Below are 9,571 nucleotides of genomic sequence, written 5' to 3'. Positions count from 1 at the left end.
CTTGGTGATAAATTACAGCAGTATGGGGCCGCATTTACTCTGTCTCTGGTATGTCTCCTAAATGTTTCTGAGTTTTAGCATCACCCTTTAAAAGCAACAGTGTACTTACTTACGAGTCGAACCCAGAGGACAACAAATGCTGGTCAGATAAAGCCCAGCATCACCAAAGTAAATGAACTGAACTGTAAACAGATGCAGTGATTTGCACCATGTGCATAAATAAGACATGTCGTCCTTTTTCAGCTTCTTTTAATTACATCCAAACTTCATCCCTCCTTCCCAAAGCCGCTCCTGTAAGACAGTGACTTCACTGCATGCTGCTGCTTTTTTCCAGCTCTGTGTGGAAGTCACTTACCCAAGGTCTGCTCACCACAAGGGAAGTAAATCACTCCGCTCATGATCCTGTTTTCAGAACCACATCCAAGGTCTGTAACCTTTTTACCTTGGCTTCTGTTGGCTCGAACGCACCATAGCAGGATTGAAATGGTTTTATATGAAGATTTAATGTTTCAAAGTTTCCGCTCCAGCGAATTTGAAAACATTTTTTTGCCATAATTAAAGAGATGACAGCTCCAAATGGATGAAGGAAATCGTGCTTCGCTCACCGCCTAAAGGATGCATGCTGGGGATTGGGTGGTGGTTTGCCAGTTGTGGCAGCACGCTCAGTAGCAGCAGCTCTGCATGAGCAGTCATTAAACACAACAATAAAGGCACTGTTACCTTTAGCTTGCGTTCACTGAAATATCATGATCCAAAAGTACCAGTGCAACTATGATTGATTGGGATTTTTATTGCGAAAAGTGGTCCTTTTAGAAAAAAAAGTACACACACAATTTCTGGCATGGACTGCACACCTCTGTTTCACAGCAAAAAGGCTCTGGGTTCAGCTATGAACTTCTGGCTTTTCTGTGTAGAGTTTGCATGTTCTCACAGCCCAAAAACATGTATGTTAAGTTGATTAAAAGCTTCAAGGTCAGGGGGAGCAAGTTTTCATTACAGTTTTCACAAATTAATTTAAAAAAATGCAATTCTTAATACAATTTACATAATATACAAATATTTTAAGCGCTATAAAACACAATGACTGTACAAAATATATATGAATTCATTTGCTGTTCTTTTAAAAAATACAAGGTATCTCAAAGTGTGTGTGTGTAGTATGAGTTTTCAGTGAAATTATCCCAAACTTTTGAGACTTTAGGTTGGTTCTTCTTCTGTTGCGCAATTCTTCTTCACAATGTAAATGGTGAAGCGACACTGCACCCAGCAGTTCATGTATGGTACTGCAGCAAAAATCAAGCAGGAAGTGACAAGCAGGGTTTGTTAAAACAGAAGTAAAAAAAATATATATATATATATTTATATATATATAATACAAAGAAATGGTGGGGATTATTACATCCTTATTTGTCACACAGTATAGAAGTTTTAGTTTGTCTCATCAGCAAGAAAGAACTGGAAATATCACTTTATACATTGGAAATAAGTAAATGAACAATGATAGAGAATAAATAGCAACAATAATAATGATACGCTATTACAAATATTACTTCAGCACTAGATTTCAGACACTTTGACGATGTTGTTGTGATCGATACCATTGTAGCTTGATTGTGAGTGAAATATCTTTAAAGTCTCCTCACTGAACTTTAGGATCATGTAGTTTTAGGAAGATTCCAAGGCTCAAATGGGATTATCTAACAGTGTTCTTCAGCATTAGCAGATGCTTGCATGTGTTAGAGACTCTGTGTGTGTAGCATTATGAAGAGATTTTGATCTCGTGCTTGGTGTCTAAGAAAATGCAGCATAGGCTTTTTGAACTACCACTTTCTCTGTGTTAGCACAGATATGCAGATAAACACTGTGCTGGATTTTATGCTGACACGCATTGCTCGGTAGGAACTAAAGCAACTGTGCATTGCTCAATAGAGCAATAGGCAGAATGCCATCGACTGCCATTCAAAAAGTTTTATGAAAAGTGTAGTTTTAGTTGCTTCAATATTAACATTTCGAAAGGATGAAGAACTTTTCTTCAAAAAAGTTTTGTAACTTTTTAGTAAATGTTTGCTCTAAGATTTGAGGTAAACCAATGCAGTCAAATGTACAAGTACGTTCTTAAGTTTTCAAGCCTTTAAAGGTGGCATCATTAAAGCTGGTCTCCTCACAAGGCGTCAGTGTTACCACTTAGAGTTCGGTTGATTAAAGCTGCACACTAAATGGACACAGAGGGATTTCTTGTATCTTTGGCCTCAGGATCAAGAGAAAGTAACAAACCTATATAACATTTATTGTGAACAACATTTGCTGCTGATGATCAGAATATGAAACCACAGACTTGGCAGCCAGAGCTGAGCCGTGGCCCTTTGAGCACTTTTACCACAAAAACGATCAAACTCCCATGCCGAGACTCCAGCTGCATCCTGCAACCAGCGACACTGTGCACACTGAATACTGGATTCTGTAATCATCCCATTCTCCATATTCCCTCCCTCAGGTGCCTCGTCGACATCAAAGGAGCTAAAGGATGGCGTAGTATCTCTGCCTGTGACTTCATCTGTATGTAACAGCCCCAGGACACCGGCGGGGAGCAGCGGAGGAAAATTCAATTTCACGATTGCTCTGCTTCTGCCTCAGAGGTAGGGCTGTGGCTTGTGTGTTTTACAGGCCCAGACTGAAACAACGTACGCCACAGGATCTGATACCAAATCGCCCGTGCCAAAGATCCACGTGTTAAAGTAGTGGGGGGAAAAAAGTTGTCAAGCAACTAGAATGCAACAATTTGGGGAAAGTCACTGATTTAACCCAAATGGAGGAAATGTTGTCAGTAAACATTAGATACGTTTGCTGTCACGAGTTGTGACGAATTGGAATTCTCTGTGTTGTGACCTTTTCAATGTGCACTCAATGAACTGTAGCAGATGAAAGTGAAAGTGTCTCTACAAAATAATTCATCTTGACGACTTCAACTTCAGTAAAAAGGGAAGAAAAAAAAAAAGACGTTTGATGAGAAAATTAATTTCTCAAAAGTACTTGTATACAGACTTGTATTTTACACCACAGAGCCTTTTGCTCTCATTGTCAATGTGTAGAAGCTAAAAAAAAAACAATAAGAGCAAGGAAAAAGATTCCAGCAGAATGATGAATAAATGTTTTTTAAATGAATAGATAATAAGAGACTGAATGTATGAACCAGTGAGTGTTTGCTGGCTTAAGTGAGTTTATTCAAAAAGTAAGATTTAATTAATTTTATTTGAAGGGTCATTTACATTAGTGAATCTCAACGTGCTACAGGAAGCAGCATAATCACGATAAATTCATCATAAAATGACACATGATCATCTAACCCCTGGGTTAGACAATTGGGTCTTTTGTGTGGAGTTTGCATGTTCTCCTGGTGCCTTTGTACGCTTCCTTTGGTTTTCTCCCATTTCTCTAAAACATATGTTAATTCACCCTGAGCAGACCAGTTATCCTATATTGTTTTTATTATTATTTTCTTACTATAATTTAATACTTTGACACTTTTTAAAATCCATATATTGTTATTTTAACTGGTAACTATGTATAAATAAATCAAGCACTAGATCAAGATATAGTTTGTTTGATTCTAATATCTGTTTGAATTTTCCTGTTTTCCACCTTTGTGTATGGTTTGTTTTATTCTCAAACCATCGAACATTAAGGTTGATCGCTGTGGTTCATTAATGAAGGTAAAACTCCCAAACAGAAGCTGTGCATCCTCTAAATCACTGGCGATTATGTGTGAAACCCTGAACTACTTTAGCTTTGCTGCTTTTTTCAGATCCTGACTTGATTTTCAAGTCATAAAATCAACAAAACAGGCTTTGCAGATGAGAGGTTTTATAACTAACAGACTCAACTGTTGCAGAGCCCCAGATAAACTGCTGATGTACCATATGATACCCCGCAGTTAAAAGTCAGCTTTTAGTTAAATCTCCTAATCTTTAAAATGTGTGTGCCAATTAATGTATATACACAGATCTTCTTGACCACTAACAGAATATTGTTGTAATAACCCAGACTGTCTTTACCCCGGCACATGTAAGTGTTGGGATATGCAGCTGAATGATAAGTTGATGTCTTTAAAAAGCAGGAAAAGATTTAAAAGAATTCCAATGGCAGAATACAATGTACTTTTTATGTGCAATGTGCAAAAGCATTGATTTTCTTAAATTGTTTTGCATAAAGGTCACAAAGATCACCTCACAGTAGAGTCAAGATAAGTTAATTGTCATCAACAGTGTCATTGTTGTTTTCTTCTGCCACGCTTTTCCACCTCCAAGTTTGTTCCACCTCACAGATTTCAAAAATAGGTCACTATCTGCAACATTTGATCACCCAGTTTTCCACGGAGGTGTCTGATCAGTGCAGAGATCGTTGAGTGGTTGGACCCAATAGATGTGCAAGCCAAAAGCTCTCACTTTACCCAAAGTGTGTTGAAATAAGCCAAACGCGACGTCTGGGTGTAAACAGGCTGTTGTGCAGAGATGGTTCATTCTAAATGCCACGCTCACCTCAAGCACACAGACGACTGACAGCAGCGCACAAATGCAATCATTTACTCACTTAACCCACATCCTGACAAGGACTGCTGTACTTTATTAAATAACTGCTAGTTTGATTTTTTTTTTTTTTACCTCTCATCCGAGAGGCTTCTTCAGTTCCTAAACTGACTATTTGGGATTCTGGGATTTATACTGTGGAGCTGTTTAGCCTTGATTAATCCTGGTATTAGTTGACTCTGGTAGTTTGGTGTTGGGCAGATGCTGAGATTATAGATAATAGATAATAGAGAACTTGTGTCCTAATTCTCCTCCTCTGTTCAAAGAGGTTTCTTCCTGAGTTCTTCAGTTCTTCAGAGAACTGAAGAATCTCAAAGTGAGCTCAGTCATCCTCCCTTTTAAGGGAAAGTTATAGTTTGTCACTTATAAAATAACTCATAACTAAATAAATAAATAACTCATAACTAAACTAAATCCACAGGTGAAAGTAATTGGTTACAAGTACTGACGTTACTGTAACTGAGTTGCTTTTGTACTTTTCTAAAACAGTAATTTTACTTGTACGTTTTAAAAGAAGTACAGTAATTTGTTACATTTTTAGACCCAAACCGAGTTTTACTGAGTAAATTATGAGTTTTTGTGATTATTTTTTTTACTTCTGTTTCGTTGAACATAATCCATATGTTCTTAGTTGTGTTGTTTCTGATCAAAGCCCAGACACTTTATTAGGTTCAGGTTGTGATTTCTACCTATTATGTTGTTACACACATGGAACATTTGTTTAGAGTTCATACATGTAGCTATTCTCAGAGCCTGAGAATTGTTTTATTATGTTATTTTTTATTTTTATTTTTAAATTACTGTACATTTCGACAAAGCTTTTGTTTCATACAGATGCCTTTGTGGAAAATAAATTAAGTTCCAATTGTGCAAGATTTTATCTCTTCCTTTTTAAGTTTATACATGAGATGTTTACTGTATGTAAGGGAACCGTGGCAAGATTTATTACCAACAATAAACATGAGGGGGAAAAGTAACTTTTACTTTAAGTACTATTTAATTGAGACACTTTTCACTTTCAGTTGAGTATTTTATGTATGACTTACTTGTACTCAAGTACAATTTCAATCAAGTAACAGTACTTCTAGTTGCGTAGCATATATCAGTACTCTTTACACCTCTGACTAAATCATCTAATTTGGTTGTGTTTGACACAAAAGGACCAAAGATCCAAATCAAGTGCACATTTTTTGCGTTTTGTTTCTGGTTACACATTTTTTTTTTGAGTTTTAGCCTGTATTCTTCTCAATCAGAGACGAAGCATGACATATCCCGCAGATCTTCAACTAAATCCTCATCACACCACTAAACATGTCCGAGGATGTTATAAATCAACGAAGCCCGGGAGGATAATGTTTGTTCCCAAGACGTATGTGCTGATATACTGTGAGAACAGTCCCATTCACATGTAGCTCAGTGTGGAAGTACTACACAAACAGAAGTGACGCATGGAGGTATGCAGAGTTATCTGGTTGGGAAGAAGCATTAAACGGGCAGTGATTGGTGATTTCCAACATATATTATGACAGGGGTTCTCAACTGGTCTCACCCTGGGACCCACATTTTTACCAAGATCATTAAATATTTTTTTTTTTTCACATACATTTATATATTTTCCTGTGCAACATGCCTGTCAAAATAAGTTTCTTTCAAACCAAAAGACAAGTCCAACATGAGACACACATGAAGTATTTCTTTTTTTATCAACTGTCCGAAACCCACCCAGTACAATCCACAATTGGCCCCGACCCACCAGTTGAGAATCATTGTTAAAATAACTGAAAGTTCCAATTTGTTTAATGTCGGCTGTCTTTATAAAACTAAGTATGTTTAAACTTATAAAGGTATATACATTTGGGCAGTTACTGTTGTATATAAAGTATTGTAGTGTGATTAGTGGGACTCCTAATGCAATAAAGTTACGAATATAGTTCTACAGTGTTTTTAAAAATATTTTATTAGCACAGGAACAATTCCCCCCCAAAAAATCTTCATAATTTTTTCATTTTATTAGATATTAATTTTGATACATTACTCTCCTGTATCATACATCAAGCACAAGGACATTAGTCTGTTACAATACTAATACATTGGAAAAAACACATTTATACCAACAGGTTTACTTCTAGTGCAATTGAACAAACTTTCTAATAATGATAATTAACAAATCGAAAACAGGACAAGTATAAATGACCATAAATTCTATATAAATGACCTCATTCTGGGCAATTAAACAATAGTTTGATTAATGAACATCTGAACAGCAACAGTGATGTATTTGGATTTGATTTTTACAACTTTTAAAGACTTGAGTTGGTGCAGCATCCATGTTTGGCATTGTGGGATTGATGAAAACCCCGCAGTTCATTCTTACACACGCCCAACAAAGAGTACGTAGAATTATTGGTGAATTTACATGCCAAGCTGTGATCACAAAGACAGAGAAACTGAGCAGAGAGGGACAAACAAAGACGGACGCAGCGCTGAGAGGGAGCCAAAGAGGGAAAAGTTGAGCTTCTCTTGGATCTCCAAGTCATGTTCTCAGTTGAGTAAAAACCATCAAAGCCTGGGGTTTGAGGACTCAGAAGTCGTTCCGATCTCCATTGGTTACCCACAGCCTTTTAAGGGCTGCCAAACATTTATTTGTCTTGGATTAATGTAATTAATCCCCTCCCTTCCCCTTTTTTTTGGTGTCGCACACAAGAAGGACGGCACAATGAATAGATTAGCAGGCCTAAGGCCCAGCACAGTGGCTCAGAGATGGTCTGTAGTTAGATTACATTCAGCTCCATGTAGTCCCACATGAAAATATCACAGAACAACTTAAAAGTTCATGTGCTGGGAGAAAATTCTACATTGTAGTCTACCAGTGTGTGTGTGTGTGTGTGTGTGTGTGTGTATACAGTAACCATCACCAGATGGGAGCCAAAGCCCTTAAAGACTGGTCTCTTGTTTGTGCTTTAATTACATGACGTGATCATTCAATGTTGACCAAATAAACCTAAGAAAACATTATTATTCTCATTTAGAAACATAATATTCTATCTATCTATCTATCTATCTATCTATCTATCTATCTATCTATCTAGGATTGAAGTATTTTTAATAGTCATCATTCGTGCTCATGTGAACATCTATAGAATAAAGTTACGTCCTCCTTTCAGCTTTATTAATATATAAATAAAATAGAAAAAAAACACACCTACTGTATATACAAGGTAATATCAAGGTATCAAGCAGGTTTCTATTTATTCATCCTTTTCATCCATCCATCCATCTACTGTATATATGACATAGAGCAGTGTTTCTCAAATGGGGGTACGTGATGGCATTACAGGGGGTACTTGAGACAGAGAGAAAGAAAGGAAAATTAACAAATGAAACCATTCAAACAATGGAGTTTATAATGTTTATTTTTTTTTTTAGTTAACCATGATAATCATACTAAATATTTGCATAATATCAGCAACTCACAAAATGAGACCAAAAACACACTAAATGACAGAAAAATACACAAGATCACTACAAACTATACAAAAGTCACAGAGAAACATACAAAACAACACCAAAACACACACACTGAGATAAAAAAAAAAAAAAAAGAAAATATAATAATAATAATAATAATAATAATAATAATAATAATAATAATAATAATAATAAATTAAAAATGACACCAAAACTACACAAATTATGAAAAACTATCAAAATATAGTAATTCAGGAGGCACTAAATATTGTTTAATTCCACTTATTTACAATGGGGCTCTTTCAAATGTGTGTTATCACTCATTCATTCTATCATTATGCTCTATTATGGTTTGTTTCCATACAATTCTGAGCAAAATGTTGAAGTCGGACACTTTAATTCAGAAATAAAAGAAAGAGGGCACTTGAGGCAAATAAAGTTTGAGAACCACTATGACATAGAGGGAACAAAGGCCTTTTACATCAACCTTATTTACTATATTACACCTCAAGAGGTCACTCTAGCTCTCTGTGCCAGCAGTAAATCCTCAGGAGGAAGTTAGAAACATGTCTCGTGGAAAAAAAGCAAAGACCTGAAAGTTGAAGCCTAAAAATCTTTTTTACAGTCATATTAAAAACAAAGCTGATGATGAGAGGACAGCACACTTTAGTAATTTAACGTGACTGCACGTTTAACAACTGTGCAACACCCAAAACCAACCATTCACTTTCTACAAATGCGCATGCACGTGCACACAAATATATAAGCATGCAATCAGTAGAAAATGTGTTTATAACACTTATTATATTGCAATAAAAAACATTTCTCAAACTTTTAGGGAACATCAAAGGCAAATAAGTGCCTTTAGCAAAAAGTAGTTTATTCAAGTGTACTACAAGTATACTGTACTTATGTTATACTAAAACTGAGGCAGTATAATTGAAGTGTACTTTTTACATACTATATTTTATATACTTAAGAAAAGTATAGTGAAATATACTTAGCTTATAATGAAAAGTATAAAGAATAGTCTAAGACTAAGTACATTAATACTTAGACTTACACTTATACTAAAGCTTGTACTTATACTACAAATATACTTATTTTGTACTAAAACTGTGGTGGTATACTTGAAAGTGTACTTTTGTAAACTTAAAATGACCTTATAAAGTATACTTTAATAAACTAAAATGCGGACTAGAAGTATATACTTAGAACGCTAGTAGTATATAGATGAGTGTACATGTTGTATACTTGATAGTGTACTTTTGTAAACTTAAAATGACCTTATAAAGTATACTTTTATGAACTTAAAATGTTCCAATTTAGTCCGAAGAAGTGATGAATTAGTATACTTTCTAGTACGCCACAAGTACATGGTCCATAGTATACTTGCTATACTCAAGCATACTTAAAAATTAACTTCAAGTATACTACTTTTTGCTAAGGGTTTACATAGAAATGCACAGACCTGACCTAATGTTTCCATACATTAGCATCAGTAGGACCTAAACGCCATG

Source organism: Gouania willdenowi, chromosome 14 (assembly GCF_900634775.1).
Source record: "Gouania willdenowi chromosome 14, fGouWil2.1, whole genome shotgun sequence".
In the NCBI taxonomy this organism is placed as follows: Eukaryota; Metazoa; Chordata; class Actinopteri; order Blenniiformes; family Gobiesocidae; genus Gouania; species Gouania willdenowi.
The sequence above is the reverse complement of the archived record's forward strand: the minus strand, read 5'-3'. Positions refer to the sequence as shown.